Source organism: Lichenostomus cassidix, chromosome 1, assembly GCF_008360975.1.
Source record: "Lichenostomus cassidix isolate B80296 chromosome 1, HeHo_3.0, whole genome shotgun sequence".
NCBI classification, from domain to species: Eukaryota; Metazoa; Chordata; class Aves; order Passeriformes; family Meliphagidae; genus Lichenostomus; species Lichenostomus cassidix.
The window spans coordinates 92,802,508-92,819,412 of NC_139479.1; the positions used below are offsets into that span (position 1 = coordinate 92,802,508).

A 16,905-nucleotide genomic window follows, 5' to 3' on the forward strand; every position below is an offset into this window, starting at 1 on the left:
AAACCTAGTGTTTGCTCAACACCCATGAATTAAGATACCTGTGAGTTGATCTATTATTATCTTGATTGGTCTTACAGAGAAGCTGAAGCACAGAGCACTGAAATATCTTTCTCAAGGCCAAGCATAGATTCCCCAGAAGAGGTGTAAGTAGGACCCAGATTTCCTGATTCCTAATGCTGTTCTTTAAAACAAATAGAATGCCCTTTTGACTTGTGATGATATTCTTTGATGGTGGTGATGGCCGTGTTAATATTTATAAAATTTTTCTTTTCCTTTTTTGATCTCACATCCTTTAAATACTATTATTATTATCAGTATTATTATTTTTATTTTTATTATTATTATTATTGCTGCCAGTTATAAACAATTTCTATTTTCATTTTGGCAGTCACAAGTTTTCCATCAAATTGGTGGAACCATCACTTACTAAACTTCTTCATAGTATTAAAATTGATGGGATTGACTTGAGGCTGCATTTACTCTTCTTTTTTGACTTTATTTTTTTCTCTTTTAATAAAGGAAAATCAAACTGATACATTCCACATGTACACCTGTACCTTCTTTTACTTGGTATATTATGATTGATGGCTCTGTTTCTTACTTCTCCTTTTCTATTATCACGCGTATCCATTTGCAGTGAAATACCCATCTATCTTCACTGTTGTATTTTCACACTGCAGTCAAAAACCTCATTGCCTCTCAGGCACCAATTGCAAACCCTTTTCTTTTCCATCCTTTCCTGGAGATTTGTGTGGCAGCTCAGTCCTGCTGCAGACTAAAACCTTTGCCTCTTTTTTCCTTACTCATGCCATGAAGTCATAGCTGTCTGTGATATTACAGTGGGCTGCCCTGGGAAGTCTTGTGATATCTGAAGGAGAGGATTATAGCTAGATTAAAAAAGCAGTGGCAAGAATGGAATGATAAAGGTGTTTATCATACCATAAAGCATCTTGGTAATTAGAAATTTAAGCACAGACATTTCCTGTTTTTTGAGGGAGAGCTGGAATTTTATCTGCTTTTCTCTCATGCTTCATCAAGGAAGTTCACATTTATAAAGCAAGAGAAATTGAAGCTGCACTTTGTTTTTCTCCCTGTAAGAGGGAAAGGAAAAATGTGCAGGCAGGCTAGGTCTATAACATTGATTTGTAACCAACAAAGGAAATGTCTACTTATGAGACACAAATCAATGTAACCAGACTGTGAAAGTGCAAACAGAGATGTGAGAAAATTATTTGATCGTTAGTCTTCCTTTTGAAAAGACAGAGGGCCAAATTCTGCTCTCATTTATGAGGATGTAACTTCCATGAAAACCAGAGGAGACTTGCCGGTGTAATTATGAACAAAATTTTATATGGTGTCCTTCTGATGGATGGAGATGTAAGGCATTATAATCAGGAAGGGGGCTAGGCAGGAAAGGAAGAATGCTGTAGCAAAGAGGATGTGAACCAGGTTTTGCTGTTAATGACCTGTAGGTGCAGAAAACATATTGATGTTCCCTCCCATGCAGAGGTGACCTGTATGAACTGTGTGCCTCCTTAATTCAGCTGAAATCTTAAAACAGTTTTCATTAACCTGAGAATTTGTTGCCACAGGCTGAGATATTTTCTTGGAGACAGACTTGTCTCCTGAGAATTATCTAATCTTGCAGATTCAAGACTACAGGATCCATTATCTAGGAAGAGCCTGTATTAACTATAAAAACACTGTATTTTGAAGGTAGGAAGAAAATTGGGTGGTCTATATCCCATTAGCCTGTGGAAAACAATAGATACTGATTTGGAAGTAAGCCCCTTTTTTCTTCCATGGCTAGTCTTTACAAAGACAGTTGGCTTCTCAGGTGGGAGATTTTGTCTCCCCTGGAGCTGTTTGCACCCCCAGACTTACCCTGTAGACTGACAAAATTGGTTGTTTCCATGCAAAATCAGTTTCTGAAGCTGTAGTTTGACTGCATAGTGGATCCCAGTCATAAAACCGTATCAAAACCACTGTAGCCGCATAACACAAACTGTTGATCTAGGATAAATTCACACACTGATTTGAATGTTTTCAGAACAAATGGATTATCTTTATGTGGCAGGCTGGATGTGAGATCAGGTATCACCTGTCTGCGCCACTGTGACTTCAGGCTAGATTAGGTATCGTCTGTTCTCTTGCAGCAACACAAACTCTTGCTAATTTATCAGTAATGTGATCATGTGCCCTGCCCACACCAGGGCAGATCTGCATTGACAGCTGAGCTGAGTCTGTTCATTAGCAGGGAAACCCATCTCGACTTCAGTTTCAAAAACACCCCCAAGTGGAGGCAAACTACCTTCTTTAGCTGCACACCCTGCTTCAGTCGAGGCTTCAGCCCCTTTCCATCTTCAGCAGTTCCCTGTGTTTGCACAGGTACCAGGATTTCCCCATATGTCTCCATCCAATTCCATTAGTGCAGTCACCGGAAAGAGAAAGGCCAACACATACATACATACACAGTTTTAAAGGCTTGGGACTCTTTTCAAGAGGTAGATATTTTTATTCTGGTTAAACTGCTCTTAATTCCTGGGGATATTGTTTTATTTATGCCACAATACAAGATTAAATCAGGCCATGGCTTCCCAACAGACAAACAAAGCGAGTCTAAACAAATTATATTTTTGAAAGCTTTTGGGATAAGAATAATTTTGAATCTAAAATGCATTAAAGTGACATTAAATAACAACAAAAAGCTTACATTCATTACAAGTTAAACTCCCCTTTACAGAAGGAGGCACAACAAGTTCCGTCATTTTACTTTGTAAACCAAAAAATGTCTGCTTTTTGATTTTTCTGAGCTATCCTTGGCCTTTTAAGATGGAGGCAAAACTCTCCCTGGCTCTTGCCCCCAACTCTCACATGTAGTGAATATTTCCCCTTGAGTGCTCTTTGTGTCGTGATATCCTAAAATAAGTGTCTTTCTGTCAGGCATTGCTCTTATATAATACATGTTGTCATCTGGAGTGAGGCACAGTTGTGCATATTTAGCTGGTTTGCTTTGTAATGCGTCATTACAAGTGACCGAAAACATGGTACAGGAAGTTGTTTGTGTGCTTTTTTTTTCATTGCTTATGCAACTCCCAAGCAGAAAATGTTCTTGAGAGCAGATGGTACAGAAAAGTCAATTGCAAGTTCCATTTTCCAGATGCATAGATGTTTCATGTCTTCTTGAAGCCAGTTCAGATGGCTTTGGAAACTTGCGTCTAACTTTTGTTTTAACCCTATATTGGGTCGCCAGTTGAAGTGTTTCCTACAGGAGTTTCAGTCCTAATAAAAATAACCTGAATGCACAAGATCCATTGTGTTCTCAGATGCATAGCTGGAATCTGGGACATAGTGTTATAATCAGCAATTAAAATATTAATACTGCTCTTCTAGCAAGAATGCTGCAAGTTCAGCAACTGATGCACATTCTGTGGTTTCCATTTGTTTTTCTCTTTCAACTTCCCAAAGTATACGTGATAACACAGAGGGGCCAATATCTGAATTTCTTACTGCTTGACAAAGGGATTACTAGATAGTGAAGGCAAATTAATTTGACTTCCTACAGAGAAGGTAAGAACTTCTTACCCTAGGGCAGTAACACAGTCAGCTCATGACTGCATGATACTGATAAACTACAGTTTACAACTCTGTAGGTTTCTTGTTTGATTTGGGGTTTTTTCACTTGCTTGGGTCTTTGGACTTTTCACAGTAGGCTTATTGCTGCTGAACTGTAGGCTTTTATTTGATAACAAATAAAAGTATCAGTCCAATTTTTTTCCCTGTTGCACCCAAAGAAATCTGTGGGAGATCATATGAGTGTTGTAGACTAAGTCAGTGGGAGGGCATCCATGAAAGTCGGTCTCCAGTTGTTGGCCACACCAGTCATTTCGTGAGTTTAAACACAGTCTAGGTTTAGTTCAGGTCTGACTTTACTGTAAGCTGATTTGTCAATCCAGGGATGCATAAGAAGTAAGACACTTGATCCCATAATAACAATACCAAATTGTCACTTGTTGTCCATAGATCCCAAGAAACCAGAAAGTAGGATTTTTCTGCAGATACTGCCTGCCATGCAGTATGGCATGCCTTGGTCAGATGTAGGCATAGAACCAGAGTCTGACTACTTTTGTTGTTTTCAAGTACTCCCAACAAACTTTCAAGACAGATTATCTGAGCTAAGAAAGAGAATAGAATTAGAAATAAAAGCTCAAGAAGAACATTTTTTATTAAGTCATCACCAAAGTTTTTAGCTGTTTCTTCACATGTTTGTTTTATTCATGCAATGTGAAGAGATGAACCTAAACTGAACTCTCAAAGCTGAACAAATTCAGAAGTGAAACTGACTTTCCAAATCCCTGGCTCCAAGACATCTCTTAAAATGAGAGAATGCAGAGGTTTGGGATGACTGAAATCTGGCTCTTATGTTGGTAATAGCATATAATTCAAGTTTAGATGCCCAGAAATGGTGATTGATGATAAGGGAGGTCAGAAGGAACTGGTTTCTTTGGAAAACCTTGTGAAATAGTCTAGAACCACTCCATTTGCAAACAGGCTCCCGAGGGAGGTGGTCCTGACACCAATCCTGTCAGAGTTCAGGAAGTGTCTGGACAGTGCTCAGTTATATGATTTAGTTGTAGGTAGTCATGCAAGGATGACCTCCTACTGAATGAAAGTTCAGAATTTTGTGACACCAGAGTAATCTTCAGAAACTCATTTCTTCTGTGGACCACTCATGGATAATAAAAATAATCATATTTTCAATTTATAGAGAAGTCTCGTCTGAGGACCTCATCATTGATTTGCAGCATTTTCTTTTAGCCTTGCAGTAATGAGGAGTTGTATTTTGTCATTTACTTTTCCAAGGGGGAAACTGAGAGGGTTAAAAATAAGGGTTTGTCAGAACTATGCGAAGTACCTTATTAAAATGTGGGCCTTCCCTAAGAGACAGAAGGAGACTTAACACCTAGAAAGACTCAAGCTTTCAGGACAGGATCCAACCATAGCCTTCACTGTTCAGTGTTCTTTCAAAACCAGTGCAGTTGGGTTTTTTTTTCACTCCTCTTGCTGCTTGGGCAGAGAAGCAAATTGCACATACCAGACTGGCTTCTCAAGGCAATAAGTGAAAATGGCATTTTAAAATAATAGTTGCCATGTCCTGCAGCTCAGAACTGTCATATTGCTTGTGAAAAGCTTACTCCTTCCCAGAAGTGAGGTGTAGAAAGTAATATGAATATTTGTGTGTGCGTGCATGTGGATGTGTCTGGGTCTGGGACACAGACAGAATCCCTACCTGGGAATGGCTTGCTATTATTAGACATGCAGTTACCAGGGGTTATGTAAGACAATTGGAGCTCTGTTTTTTAACAGAGACATGATTCATGCTACTTGTAGTAACAGTAACCACCTCCAAACGAGACAGAAAGCAGACACAGACAAAAGGCTGAAGAAATCAATGCTGGCTGAACACAGCCATCCTCCTGATACCTTCTGCTTCTCAAATCGACTTCAGGTTATCAGCAGTGGAGGTTGATGCTAATTCCAAAGCCTTCTGGAGTTACTGAGCCGGTGCATCTGTATTGGTGGTGTTTGCAGGGCGTGGCTGAGGCTGCAGGAGCTGTGAGGGGTGACAGCATTGGGCACACTTTGCCATGTTCCCGGCAGCGTCTCTGGTGTTCTGCAGGAGGCTGAGGGAGCTGTGAGCAGAACTAGCACTCCTACTCTATTTTCTCAGTTACTCCTGCTGGGAAAGACTGGAACCAAAACAACTTTTGGCTCCTCTGCAGTTAACACTTCTACAGACATTTTTATAGTAATGTGGAGGGAGAGTCGAGACCTGGAGTAGCTTTGAACTTCTGCCAGCACTCTTCATTAGAGCAAATTGTGAAATCTGATTGAACTAGAATAGCTCTAAGCTCCCCTACAGCTAAGATTCCTGATCCATCTCCTATGGTACTTCTTGCTGGTCATGGCAGAAATCAGAATATCTGCAAGCGCCCTGATAATTTTGTTCATCTGGGCCATTTTCTTGTAAGATTTTCTGTCATAAAATAGCAGGAGTAAGGTAGCTGCCAGATTGTCTACAGTAAAAAACCTCAATCACCTGCTCACAGAATTTCTTTCCAGATAAGAAAAAACGTTGAGTTGAGACACTGGTGGGGTGCTTATTTACAGTGTCACTTTCCAAAAATAAAAGGTGGGGAAGTTGCTATCAGGTCCCCTTGAGTCACTGCCATTCCCTACCATGCCTCCTCTTGGAAGATTGTGGATCTCTTGCAAAATTTCATTTCAGCATCATCTAAACCATTCTGCATAGTAACTTCTGCTGTCAAGGAAGAAGATGCTGAAGATTTGCAAATGGTCTTTTTAGCACTCAGGAGACAGCCCTCCTACGTTAGCAGAACTTTTCCAACAACAGAGCCAACTGCCTTCAGTTTCATTCAAAAAAGTTTTGAAATGACCAGAGGAGGCCTGTTAGAGCCACAGAACAGAGCTGAATACTGAATTACAATAAATCTGAAGAGTATCATTTGCTAATACTGAAGTAAGGGTAACAATTATTGCTATGTTATTTTCCTTAATGCATCATGCTGCATATACAGCACAGAAATCACTTCAGTTACCATTAATGTTAGTAATCATTCTCCATCAGCCACACTGCATACAGTTTTAAGAGAATAGTGAAATATAACTCGGAGTGCCTTAAAAATGGCATTGTAGTCATATCCTGCCTCTGTGTTTTCCTGGCACAGGGTATTTAAAACCCAGATCTGAATAACGCAGCTGGCACTGACATCTCTACATTTCAGGCACACTTAAGAAAAATCCTGGTTTGATGCAGATGATACATAACTTTAAAAAGCAAATAATTATCACAAATATACATCACACCTCAGGACACACTGCTGTCAGTGACTTGACATTTCAAATGATGAGTTTCACAAATGCGCATAACCATCAGATTTGATTGAACAATGTTTTAGAATAATTCACATGCTCATCTAGAACTTTTTTCATTGTGTTTTGGCACTGAAGCATGAAACAGGAAATCTACAGTGGTTTTCTCTTTGCTTGTGAGGAAGCAAGTGCTTTGATCAGTTCTACGTACTCCAAGGCTGCAGTCAGTTATTCCTCAATGGATAATGAAACTAAAGCCCAGAGTGACTTAGTTTCTCTGTGGATCCCGTGTGATATTTTATATATAGTTTTTGACATAAATCAAACAAGCTTTCATTTGTACAGTTTGAGGCCAGAGGCAGCAAACACACAAGAATGGTATGGGAAAACATATTCATGGTGCTTTTTACCTAGTCTTTTCACTGTGTTGGTTACTGACTCTTTAATGAGTGACTGGCAAGGGAAATCTTCAGAGATGGAGACAGTCATGCAAAACAACTAAAAAAAATTAAAAATAATTTTAATTTTTTCATAACTGACAGTAACAGGGTCGTTTAGCTCAGCATTCGGGCAGTGGTGGTAAAAATGTTAAAACTTAAGAAAAAGATTCCTTGTCTCAGACTTTGCCCCTCAGAATCCATGCAAATGTGATTTTTAATATAAATGTTCCTCAAGTAATGACAGATAAAGATCATGCAAGCATTTTCATCCCCTTATAAAACAAGTCACATAATGAAAGCTCAGGGAGAGGGAGGAATTCTATCAAGAAGGTGCTAGGGTTTTTTTGGGGGGAGGAGGTGTTCAATTTTTCTGTTTATCTGTTTGATAACCTGGCTCTTGGTGCTTGAGAAAACCAGAAGTATTAGTGAAACTTTTATTTCTTAGTATGCCTTGAAGGGGATAATTCTCTGACAAATGGATCAAATCTATTGAAATTTACAGCTGAAATTTATTCCACTGTCCTACACAGAATTCTACCTTTAATTAATGTAAACAGTATCTCATCGTTTCCGCAAGCAACAAGCCAAGAAAAAGCAGTATTTAATTGCGTTTATCAGTTTCCATTTTGTATCATGTTCCATACTCATGACAGGGTACTTCAGACTTGTGATTGAGATCATCTTTCACCGTAAGAACCACAAGCTTGGTGGCCAGACATTGCTGCATCAATGTGACCAGGAGGGAGGGGATATGGCAGAACCAGTGCCAGTAGTGTAAATCTTGACCTCACTGTTATGTCCTGAAATAATACAGTCCCTGCACCTTGGTGAAAATGCACTGTCAGTTTGAAAACCTCACACATGGAGATCTATTCTTTGAGGACATTCAGCACTTTCTGCAATTCACCAACATCTATGGGACTAAAGGTTTCAGGGTTTATGCCAAAGTATTTGCAAGGAGAGCATTTAATGAAACCAAAGGAACGTGTAGGGGAGGAGGAGGAAACTCAGCTCGTTTTCTTCGTATGCTTTCATTGTTTTTGTTCTTCCTGAAAAATAATGTCCTTTCAGATTTCGTTTGACATCTCCATGATGTTGAACAGATTCGGAGAAATCACCAATATTTTGACAGGGTTCCTTGGCAATGAAATGTTCATGAAGCTCATCTGTCATGAGCTAATCTGGCTCATCTAGCCAAAGCAGTAGCTTAGGCGGATGTATTACTGTAACAATTTAATTTCTACACATTTTCTTCGTCTCTAGTGATTGCAGTGATGGCAACTCATATTTCAGTTTCAGAAACAGTGGTATTAATTGCAGCACAACTATACCTTTAGTTTTGCGAGAATCTTTATTAAGGTAGGAAGACAGCGTCATGTTGTCCGAGTGCCACCTTCTTTTTAACAACAAAATACTCTGCACTGGCCATCCTTAGTGTTCATGGCTTCAAAACCTTAACCTCTTTCTTGTTCCCCTCCCACGAGCCTTTTGATTTTTATACCATAATGCTGATGCCTTGTAACCTACAGCATCAGCACATAAATGCCTGAGGCTGTTTATACCCTCAAACTGCTTCTATTAATACTAAGTATCTGTAGAAAAGTAGCACTCAAGATTCAACAAGGCTCACAGTATACAAGCACTACCCACAAATCAGTCTGTTCCCGGGAAAGGTTATGTAGGTGCAATTCCACTGAGCATGGATGATTTATTCCATATTCAACACCAACATCAATAAAATTAGGACTTTATCTGTTTACCTCAGTCACACCCCACTTTAATGAACTGCTTTGAAAATTATGTGGCTTCGCTCAACTTTCAGGTACAACTGTGAAGGCTCCATATCAGGAATATACAGAATTCCATGTTTTATACATGACAATGTTTTGCCAGAATAAGATAATTTTAAAATAATGATCATGTACATAACTCCCTATACATATATACGTGTGTGTGTGTGTGTGTGTGTGGTTACTTATATGAATATATCTATGTATATGTACAATACTGTTTCTTCTTGTTACCGCTTGTGAAAAGTGGTCTGACACGCTGCCATGGTTCAGTCTGGCATCATAGATTTTTGTATTCATTTAAACCATTAGCTGAATGTTACATTAGGGCTTTTGGTGACCTGCTCCTGCTCTGATTCAGCCTACCAACTTCTGACATTTAGTTGCCCCTTCCAAGCAGCAGTTATCTTCGTTTCAAATCAGGTGTGCAAAGTCCAAACAGTTGCTCAACATTGCCAAGCATGGTTTTATCCTGCTCCACCCTCTGCAAGGAGCAGCCAAGAGAGTGGCACATGCTCTGCATGGGCACCTGCCACACCTGCAGGTGTGGAGTTTATACACACTGACCACAATGAGACCTTCATTAGTGGAAAATAGGCAGCACTCAGAATTAGATCTCAAATGAGACAGAACTTTTCAGGATGTTCTGGGTTGAGGCCTTGTACCACTGCCCCAGGTAGGAGGGGCCATTTGGCATGGGAAGTGGAAAGGAAAGTCAGAAGAGTTATCCTTTCTAACCTGAACTCTTAGGCATAGTTAGCTGTTGCATTGAGAGCACCGCTTGCAAATAGGAAGAAATATCAGAGGAATCAACAGACAAAAGTGAGACCTCGAAAATGCCTATTCCAAGTGCCAAAAACAAACTTAAGAATTGCCGCTTAAGAGCAGTGAAATTCTATAGTATCAGATAAAAGGCAGTGAAAGGAGGGAAAAAGAAACAGATGCAGACATGTAATAGTGGACCTGTGAGACAAAAAGTGGGAACATAATGTAGACTTTCCTACAAACTACATTGCTATTCTGGATTTCAGTAAGTACCTCTGGGACTTCAGGGAGAGATTTCTTTTCTCTAGTGATATTGCAAACATGTCCTTGTGGGAAATTGGCCTTTACCAGGCTAGAGCAGTCCAGCCTCTTTAAACAGTCTTTCTGTAAATGTCTGATCCATTAATAAATTAATTTCTGATTTTCAGGCTATACTGATAGCGGACATTCCCAGTAGAATACAGAAATGAGCAGTTTCCTCTCCTAAATGAAGCCTTGGCTGTTGTGAAAAATTCATGCTTATGGCCTTCTGATAACATGTCCTATGTTGCTAAATTTTTGTGGGGTTTTTTTGCACAAGTTCTGGCCTCCGTTGGAATAGTGGGTTTTGTATCTCAGTCTATCTTGATCTCTGTTTAAGACATTGAGGTTGGATATCTACCTATAGATAGCCAATGACCTAACCTTGTTCATACGATGCAAATGCTGTAGTCAGTCCTAATCAGAGGATGTACTTTCTCCTTACAAAGAAACAGTAAAATATATCTAGAATAACCCACTTCATGCAGAAAGTTGAATTTTGAATCATATTTGTTGATGGCTAACTCTGCTAGTCTTATCTTCTCCTTCTTTTTGTGGAGAAATTTAGAAAAGGTGAGCAAAAATAAATTAATTTAGCCTAGACAGCCCAGTCTGAAAATATATCATGACTGTGAAGGCATCAATTAAAACTGGCCCCCCCTGACTCAAGAGACCTGTACAATGTGTGGATTAAGATCAGACATGCTAACTTCTGAGGCACTAGCAAGTTACTTTCCATTGTCTCACGATAGACAGCACTGTTCCAGCACAGCAAATAAGAATAATCAGAAATAAGCTCACAAGAAGCTCATCTTTTAATTTTTTCATTACTAGGGATCACAGGAAAGGCAGAAGGAAGCATTCTGAAGATATCAGAGAAAAGACTATTGCAGGAATAAAATAAATAGCAATTAACTAAAAAATTGAGTCTGCTTGATCAGGACTCACTAAAAGAAAGTAACAGAAGATTGTGGTACCAGGTCTCAAGCAAAGAGAAAGCGCTATTTTGCTGATTCTCCCTTGCTGGTCAGACATAGGAATGCCCTAACAAGCAGGGAATACTGAATGTGTTTGATGGTGTCTCTGAGCAGACAGAAGTATGTCCAATGGGAGAGACAGAAATATCCTGCAGGGAACTAATCTAGAAAAAGCCATTTTCAGGACCAAGCTACAGCAGTATGTTGATGTTTATAATATTTAAGTCATTTGTAAAGGAAATATGATGATGTGTTGTGTAAAGAGCAGAGTCAGGCCAATGCTTGCTTCTGTGTGTTTTAGGTAATATGATATGACAGACCACATCAGATCAATGGTGCTGATTAATGAACAGCTCTGGAAAGGTAGCTAACAAGAGATGAAAGGGTCAAGACACAAATTTCAGGAGGGAGAAGGAGGATCAGTGCCTCAGAATATAGACTTATGGTCCAGGAGCCCATTAATCATCAGCATTATTATGTAAAGCGCCACATTTTCTCCTGACTTTATGCCCACTGCAACTGCACTGAAGTCAGTATAAAACTGACCTAAAGTGTACATCTTAAATCACAATCTGTAGTACATCACTGCTCTCATAAAATGGACCTTCCTTAATAAAAACACTGATACGATTAATGTTCCTCACACCCTCTAAATTACCAGATAAAACTTGGAAAGAGCAAGGTGGAATAAAAGTGAGCATATATAAAATGCCCAAGTTACTATCATTAATGGGAATATTTAAGTAATAAAAGTCTGCATTTCTGGAATGCATTCATGCAGAAAATTTATCCTCCAAAATCTTAATTAAGCACATAGTACCCCATGGAACAGAAATATGCTTTCCTTTTCTGCATAGAGGAGCCCAGGTAGACAGGGGAGAAGTTACTTAACCCAATGTCACACATCCCATTCTTCCATTGTCCTGCTTGTCTCTCCTTTAGTCCAATCTTCTTATGGTCAAAGATCCCTTTCCTCTAACTTTTCCGAAGTTAGATTAGGTCTTTTATGAAAATCTGGGTATTTCACTCTCTGTTGCACTCCCAATGTCTTAAGAAGTACCATCACTTTGTTGATTTTTTGTACTTAAGAAGTACCTTAAACTGCTGAGGATCTCAGTGCTTTATGCTCATCACACTGGAGGAAAGAGATATATCTTCCCCAGCCATAGCAAAAAATACGGAGAAAAATGAAGATATTTTAAGTATTGCCTTCACAGAGATTTTTGTGCCCAGATTTTGTAGAAGACTTCCAACAGCCCATCTCTAACAACTTGTCTGCCTGACCCTTGATGTGAAGCCAGATTGAGTGCTAGGCAGTGCTACAAGAGAGAGCCACTTGGATTGGGATCCCAGAGATTGGAAGAGCAATAATGACACAAAAAGTGAGGTGACAAAATATGCAGGATTAGTACATGCAGTTCTTAGGCTTCTCTTGTGTGAAATTAGGAGTGAAGTGAGCAGGAGTTCTGCCGAAGTAAAGACTAAAGACCCCATCCTGTGATTTTTCTGCTTCTAGTACAAGTTAAAAATGCAAGTTATCTGAAGTACTAGCAATCTTTAAGGCACATGGGATTTATGCCTTAAAAAGGTGAGCAACAGCCAGATAAAAGACAGACTGATGTGTGCAAAGTGGATATAAGAAGCAAGGTCAGCGTTAACAGAACAGGTGGGGTATATATGGAAGTGGGAAGGAGAGCTTGAAAGTAAGCCATGCTGAATGTTAGCAAGGACTTAAATCTACAGAATCCTTGGGCGTTACTGCACTTTTGAAATTCAGTCCTTGGTTCTGGTCAAAGGTGTCACCATTTTATGTAATTCTTTCAAGCTAGCCTGATGCATGTGGTTCCTGCCCCATGCCTTGGTGAAACTCAGAGGTTCAGGCTAAGTTGGAGATTTTTGTGTGTGTGTGTGTGTGTTTGAATTTGCTTAATTTGCAATTCAAAGCAGACTCCAAGAGGGGAGAACCTAAAAAAATTGGAATCAAAGAAAATGTTTGCTTGAGCCCTTGTGAAATGTAGCTGCCAGGTTTCATGTAGCCTGTTGAAATCAGAATTTAATATATATTCCAGTCACTAAGAAACATCGTCATTACAGAATGTGTGAATTGAACATAAAACTGAATGTATATTTTGTGAAGTACATTATGACAGTGTCATCTAAAATCATTCATTGTGTGTGTTGGTGCTCGTTGCAGTGTTCCTGCTGCACAAACAGTGGGTTTTTTAATTGCGTTGCATTTTCAGACATAAATTCCAACTGGCACAGTGACATTAGCTACCTGTGAAATAACAATTACATCTCTTATCATTTTTCATTCACCTTCTTGATTTCTTTGATAAAACAAATATTTGCTTTTCTGGTCTGCTCAGAGCAGGCAAAATCATTTTTTCATGGAAGTGGCACCAGTAGCTTCACTGTGGGTAGGACTGAATATGTTCATGTCCCATGAGATCTTTGCATAGGTAAAGTGAGCAGGATTTAATTCTGTCCCTGGATGTCAACTTCAGACATACTCCCAACATCCACAGCAAGCCACCCAAGGATTATGAGAAGCTAGCAAAGGAGGAGTTCTCTTAGCCTAGAGAGGGATTCAGGTCCCCCAAAAATGTAAATACTCACAAAAACTTAGATCTGGGTGGTGAAATCATCATCTAATAAATATTGGAGCTGAGGTTTTTCTGTGGATCACTTTCCACTTTAGTCCATTGACTCCAACTGTCTCTTTAGCTCAGAAGATTTCAGAGCTAAAACTGCTGCTGAGCTGAACCTTTCTTGCAAGGCTGACAATAAGTTACTTCCCTGGTGTTACTGCAGTAAGATCAGGTGACTGATGGGAGAAAAGTGGGGTTTCTGCTTTGATACAATCCATGCTTTTTGTGATGTAAAGAGAGCAAAAGACATGAAGGATGATTTTTTCCTTCCTTTTCCTGCCTTTCAGTCCTGAGGAAGTGTTTGTTGCTGCCCAGAACAGGACTGGCCTTGTTGCTCTGATGAGATGCACTTGAGTGCCAAGTTTGTGCTAGCTCTCCATCAGTGCTCCATGTTCATGCCATTGGAGTGAGCAACTTCTCAGAAGGAATCCTACTGATAGCACTTCTGGTGGCTAATCCTCCCTCTCCTCCTTGCTTCACCAGATCAGGTTGCATGGGCAGACTGGGGTAACTGGGGAATGACTCTGTGGTCGTTTGCAGCCAGGGCTGGAGGGATTGAAATGGGAAGAATTCAGCACTACCAGGCTGCAGCCAGCTGTACTCACAGCACAGAATGCCAGTTAGAGTTGTAGCAAGTTTTCTTGCTGTCAGTAAATAATTATTATTTCCCCCTGACCTTTCCTTTTGATTCTTCCTGGTACAGACACAGCCTCTCTCTGTTCCCTGCCCCAATGAACGTCTGCACTAGGTCCAAGGCTTGGAGTAATTTACCTGAAGAGTGATACCATTTGGAAACCACTGTAAGTATATTTTATCTCTTATAAAGGACTTCTTGTTCAGCAAAAAAAAAGACATCTTTAAAAAACAAAAACAGACTGCAGCACCTGTGAGCCTTACTGATGAGGGTAAACTAAGTTTTGCTTTTGAAATTTGCAAGGAAATATGTGGGCACAAAGTATGTCAATAAAAAACTGTTAAATATTTAAGGCATAGCCTCTCAGCATAGTTCAGCAATGGCTGGTTTGATCTGCTTGTATCTTTTAGTTTGGCAGGTTCTCCCCACCTATTGCTCTAGTTCGTGCTGTTCTAGTTGGTTCATGCATGTTTGTCTTTGCAGTGTTTATCTTCTTTTTTTATTCTTTTTACTTTTTAATGAGACACCTTTCCTGTCATTGGTGTTTCAGGCAATACAGATGGAATCTACTGCAACTTCTTAAAGGTTTACACTGTTCTTTCCAGGCCTTGAGTCATTTGCGATTTAAGGCCATTATGATTTGGTAGATTTGGCTGGATTACATAGGTAAAGTTGACTGAGAGAATTTTGACTTCGAATTGACTTCGAATTGTGGTTTTATCATGCTCTGAAATGACCATTGGTCTGATATTTTTAATTTCCCCCCTGTAAATATAATAGTTTTGTATTCTTTTGATCAATTCTCAGTAATTTCCAGTATTGTCCCAGTGTTAGTGTAGCTGAGATGCTCTGATGTTGAAAGTCAGGCAAGCTCTGTAGTCAGGACCCAACTCTCATGAGAATTATGGTTTAGATGGAATAAATGGACAAATTTTGGGCCATATAAACCCTACTTCAGGCCTGAAAAGGACCCAGCAAATTTCAATGTTACTTTAACTTAATCTCTGAGTTTAATTTAATTATGTTAATCAGTCTCCTGTAAGGGATTTTGGAGTTTATTTTACTTTTCTGTGTTGATTAAATTTTCCAGGCTTTTATTGCACTAGAACATTGGGTCTCTCTTGTCAGTTCTCTGTGCCTCCCATTCTTGCTTTGCAGTGCTCTGCTGGGATTTCTCTTTCATATTACATTTTATGGCGATGTTTTCAGGAGTTTGTGTTTTCCATTGTATGACACAAACTTGCAATCAGAGATTTTAAACAAACTGCCAGTCATGTAGCTGCAACAGCATGAAGATCAATGTGGCTGCAAAATCATCAGAGAAGCTGTGTGAATATTCAGGCAGTCAGCCTGTGCAGGACTTTTAAATACTAAAGCAACACTTCTGGCAGGAAAACTGTGATGGCTCAGGTGGTTTAAGGCAAGCTTGTCTTGGGAAGCTTCACCCTCAGCTCTGGCATTCAGTGTGCCCTGAATTTTGAGGTGAGGACTCTGGGCAGATTTCAGTGGGCTTTTGTTGTTCTTTCAGGCCTATTTTTTTATATTCAGTGATTGTACTAATCTATCTCTCTCTTTACTTTGTCAGTTTCTAAATATGTATTGTCAATGTCATGTCTGGAAGAGACACAACACTGGCAGTGATAAGCACTGATATCAGGAGCTGTGTTAGTCGCACACAGGCAGAGGAAGAATGTGCAGCAGAACACTCAGGAAAAATATTGCTTAAAATCAGACATGAACTATTTTCACACTCTTATTTTTAGGATCTGAAAAGCTGGAGGTTTTTTTGTTTTGTTTTGTTTTCAATTATATACAGCCTCTGTGAATTAGTAAGGTTACAAACTAACTGTACACCAGTGAGTTAAGTGCAGTGCTTGGACACTACAGGCATCTCTGACCTGAGGCCACTCACTATAAGGTGATGCCATATCTGTGAAGAGGTGAAATAAATACTGCCTGGAACATGGGTGGGCAGACTCAGCCAGCAGCAGCACTTACAACAACGTCAGCAACCCTGTGGCATGTTCCCTCTGTGCTGTTTAATATGCAACGAACAAAGGTCTGGTTGGTGACCCAGCCCTCCCTGTATTCAGAGGCTGAAAACTGCCTCATTATTGTTCATTATGTAGTATTATTCTCATGCAGTCACATTATCATAGCTTCCCCTGAGAGCCAGGATGCTACTGTGGGCTCTGCACAGCTACACTGGTTCCTATACCTGAGCTAATTTGTTCATTGCTAACCTGATGTCTCTGCAGGACAGAGAGCTATTCCCCTCGTAAGGGGAGGTTCAAGCATTGGTTAAAACTGCTGTGTGAGAAGTACAACATACACTGTCTATTTTTGACAGGGGCCTGGTTTGCTGGCCCCGCTGTGAGAACGTGTTAACTCATCCAGGGGAAATTCATTCCAAACTCAAGTAATGGTTACAAGGGAGATACATGCAAAGAAATC

The 16,905-nt window shown here is 39.8% G+C and overlaps 1 protein-coding gene across 15 annotated transcripts in view; it reads left to right on the top strand.

Moving 5' to 3' along the window:
- Positions 1–16,905, top strand: part of ZBTB20 (zinc finger and BTB domain containing 20) — a 473,676-nt gene that overhangs the window by 424,207 nt on the left and 32,564 nt on the right. For 12 of the 15 annotated variants that reach the window (XM_085070972.1, XM_085070903.1, XM_085070875.1 and 9 more), the window contains 2 exons: positions 78–143; positions 14,521–14,617. The gene's annotated coding sequence lies outside the window, so the exon portion shown is untranslated. The remainder of the gene's footprint in view (positions 1–77; positions 144–14,520; positions 14,618–16,905) is intronic. The other 3 variants (XM_085070883.1, XM_085070947.1, XM_085070963.1) reach the window with 1 other exon arrangement.